Source organism: Capra hircus, chromosome 1, assembly GCF_001704415.2.
Source record: "Capra hircus breed San Clemente chromosome 1, ASM170441v1, whole genome shotgun sequence".
NCBI lineage: Eukaryota > Metazoa > Chordata > Mammalia > Artiodactyla > Bovidae > Capra > Capra hircus.
Window position 1 is genome coordinate 57,468,330 of NC_030808.1, and position 4,363 is coordinate 57,472,692.

The window sequence follows — 4,363 nt, forward strand, 5'->3', positions numbered from 1 at the left end:
GGACACAACTGAGCAACTGACCTGAACTGAACTGAATATACCCTGTGGGCTTCCCTGGTGGCTTAAAGAATCCACCTGCAATGAAGAAGACAAGGGTTCAATCCCTCAGTTGGGAAGATCCCCCTGGAAAAGGAAATGGCAACCCACTCCAGTATTCTTGTCTGGGAAATCTCATGGACAGAGGAGTTTGGTGGGACAGTCCACAGGGTTGCAAAAGAGCTGGACATGATTCAGCCACTGCTACTGCTGCTGTTAAGTCACTTCAGTCATGTCCAACTCTGTGTGACCCCACAGACGGCAGCCCACCAGGCTCTCCTGTCCCTGGGATTTTCCAGGCAAGAACACTGGAGTGGGTTGCCATTTCCTTCTCCAATGCGTGAAAGTGAAAAGTGAAAGTGAAGTCGCTCAGTCATGTCCGACTCTTAGCAACCCCATGGACTGCAGCCTACCAGGCTCCTCTGTCCATGGGATTTTCCAGGCAAGAGTACTGGAGTGGGGTGCCATTAGCCACTAAACAACAACAATATACCCTGTATTTACTTATCTTACTATCTCAAGATCATAGCATATGAGAACAGAAACTTTTCTGTTTCATTTACTTCGTCTTGTATCTCCAGTACTTAGTACAGTGCTTAGCATGAATATTTGATGAATGAACAAATGATGGAATTGAGCAGGGGTGCCTTATCACTCTCAGTGTCAAATAATTTATACTACAGTATTACACAGGAAAGAGTATAGAACAGTACAGTCCATGAATACAGCCTCATTTATCAACTTCCCTGGGCTACCATGGGCTTCCCTGGTGGCTCAGATGGTAAAGAATCCATGCCCAAGGCAAGAGACCTGGGTTCAATCCCTGGGTCAGGAAGATCCCCTGGAGAAGGGAATCACTCCCTACCCCAGTCTTCTTGCCTGGAGAACTCCATGGACAGAGGAACCTGGTGGGCTACAGTCCATGGGATTGCAAAGAGTCAGACATGACTAAGGAACTAACACTTTGACGTCTCTTTTGCTGGGCTACCACAGTTTAGTGAGTATGTCTTGACCCTGTGCTGTGGAACTAGATCAAGGGTGGGTTTTCCACAGTTCTCTGGGATTTCTCTAGGTCAGTTCAAGCCCTTTCTCACATCCTAGTTATATCTCTGCAATCTGCTGACCAAGGAGCTGCTTGGTTTCTTAATCCACACTCCTTTTCCCCACAAGGACTTAAATCCTCTTCTGAATCATATAACACCCTGCCTAGCCAGGAGGTTTGATTCTGACTCCCAATTCAAAACTGTTAGCCAGGGTACTACTTCAGCCAGACAGACCACCTGGCAAGGTGCTGCCCACAATCAGAGACAGAATGTTGCCAGAAAACAGGGAATACTGTTGCAACATCCATCTGCCAGACTGGATCCCCATCAGTATTGATTTGGTCTGACATTCCTGGACTTTGAGAATTCTGTTGCAAGGAAGGAGAACCCCTTTCAGGGCCTAAGGGTGGGCTCTTGTCAAATACTCAGAAATGAATTGTCTGAGGAGACACATGCGCTGACAAAGCCAGAGATTTTTTTGGGATTTTATTGGGAATGCGCACCCAGTGGAGAGCAGAAGGGCAAGTGAAGCTAGGAGGACTGTTCTGTTACGTGGCTCACAATCTCGGGTTTTATGGTGATGAGATTAGTTTCTAGATTGTCTCTGGCCGATCATTCTGACTCAGGGTTGTTCCTGGTGGTCCATGCATCACCCAGCCAAGATGGATTTCACTGAGAAGGTTTCTGGGAGGATAGTACATAAGGACTGGTGTCTCCTATTGACTTTTGACTTTACCCAAATTCTTCCAATTGATGGTGGCTTGTTAGTTCCATGTTCCTTATCAGGCTCTGCTATCATAAAATAACTGATGCAAATAGTTACTCTGGTGCCTGGTCAGGCGGCAGTTTCAGACAGTGTTTCCCCTAACAATTCCTTGTGTACCCTAAGATTTCCATTGCAGCTCCACAATGGAATTATTTTCTTTATGCCAATTCCTCCTGTTTCTAGCTTCCCTCTCTGACTAGCAGGCCTCATGGCAATGAATGCCTCATGCAGGCTTCCTAGAATACCTCTCAAAACCTTATACGAATTAGCAAAAGTCTTTCATGCTTGGGCTTATTTCCACACCTGGGATCCCAACAGTGTTGAAAGTGTTAGTTGCTCAGTCATGTACAACTCTTTGTGACCCCATCGGCAGTAACCCACCAGGCTCCTTTGTCTATGGAATTCTCTACGCAAGAAGACTGTAATGCAAAGCCATTCCCTTCTCCAAGGGATCTTCCTAACCCAGGGATTGAACTCAGTTCTCCCACATTGCAGGTGGATTCTTTACTACTGAACCACCAGGGAAGCCCTCAAAGTTCAGAGTTGTCTGCAAATGTACCAACATACATATTCAGTGAAAAAAAGATGGACTATTTAATAAGTATTGTTGAGACAACTGGTTGACCATTTGGAAAAAAATAAAGCTGAATTCCTAGCAGACTCTTTTTATTAAAACAAACTCCAATTGTATGAAACACTTAATTGTGAAAAAACTTAAACCACTAGAATAAAAGATAGGTTAATTTGTTTATAATCCTAGAAAATTTTTCTAAACATAACACAAAGCTTAGAATGTTTAAGAGACTATTCAGTTTGGCCACTTACAAATTAAAAATCTACAATCAAAATCCTATTAAAAAGTCAAAAGTTAAAAGTTGGGGAAAATATTTTAAAAACATGACAGATAAAAGGTCAATGTTCTCAATAACTAAACAATTATTATAAATCATTTTAAAGTAATAATCTAATATAAAACATGATTTTTACAAAGTATATTTATTCTCTTTAATAATCAGGAATATATGAACTAAAAAATAGCCTGCTTTTATAATGCCTACTTTGATGCTATAATATTTTGTTATTAGGAAGTAGTCCAGAGAAGGAAATGGCAACCCACTCCAGTACTCTTGCCTGGAAAATCCCATGGACAGAGGAGCCTGGTAGGCTACAGTCCATGGGGCCGCAAAGAGTTGGACACGACTGAGCGACTTTACTTCACTTCCGCTGCAATTTCTTTAAAAGATAATTTTTCCACAGAAATATGAAAAATAGAAATGCACTCAACTTATGCACCAATCAAGTCCTCTTCTAGGGATATGTCCTACTTCCACAAGTGTGAAAAAATGTCTCTTTATGAGGTCTTATTGTAGCACTGTTGTAACAACAAAATCTAATTAGTGATCAATAAGACATGGGGGAAATAAATGGAATAATATGCCTCCTTTAAAAACAATCATTTATGTTAAGTATGTATTGATATAGGAAGACTTTCTAATACATTGTTTAAAAAATTTTAAGGCTTTAGAACAGTATTTTGAGTTAAATTACAAACATGGTAACTTATATATCCAAAACGTCTGGATGCTTACAATAAAGTGTTTTCTTATGGAGGCGTGAGACTAGGGGATGGAGGCAAGCCTTAAAGCCTAATGCAAAGATCAACAAAAAATTAGGCGGGCAACAATTTCAGGCTACTTTGTTGCCTGAAACAACAAAGTCAAAGTTGTTGACCTTGTTCACTAATTTTTGTGTGACATTAACTCAAGAACTGCCCTGAATAGTCAATGAACAACCTGAGGAATCGCTCAAGAGATCATGAGCTAACCTTGCTACGCTGTTTGCTGGTAAGGTTTTAGAAGATCCATTGTCTTTTAGGTAGAAATATCTTTCAGATAGTCATTTTATCACGATCGCTCTGTCTCCCATTCCAGCACTGATGAGTTTGAATGGCTTTAAGAAACTTCTGAAATAAGATGTCGTTACATAACTTCAATGAAACAACTCTTGAACACCTGTGTAAACTGTTTGGTTTGGTTTTGTTTTCTTTTACTCTGTAAGAAATCTCTAAATTTTAATGACATTTCCTGCAGCTGTAGAGAAGGCGAAATGAAGTACGAACTGTCTGCACCCTGAAAACCAGGTGCTTTTTGAACAACATTTCTCACCCGCCCTTTTCATTTCTGCGCAAGTGTTTTTGCCACAACCAGAAAGTGTGAAGAGTAAACCGCCCTGAAATCCACCAGAGCTGCGCACGTTTTCTTCTTCACTTGAGCCTCAGGGCTCACACAGCTAGATATGTTTTTTCAGCTCTGAAAAACAGTTAAACAACCTCTCCAAAGCGACATACATGTCAAAGGCACAGTTGTCAGGGCCAGGATGTGAAAAGCATCCAACCACTTTTCCCCCCGCTGCGGGTAACGCCTGTCTCCAGCTCTTGGAACACAGTCTCTGCGGGAACCAAAGAGGCAATTGGAAACTACAATTCCCAGCAGGCTTAGCGGGAGCCGGGTCACGCACG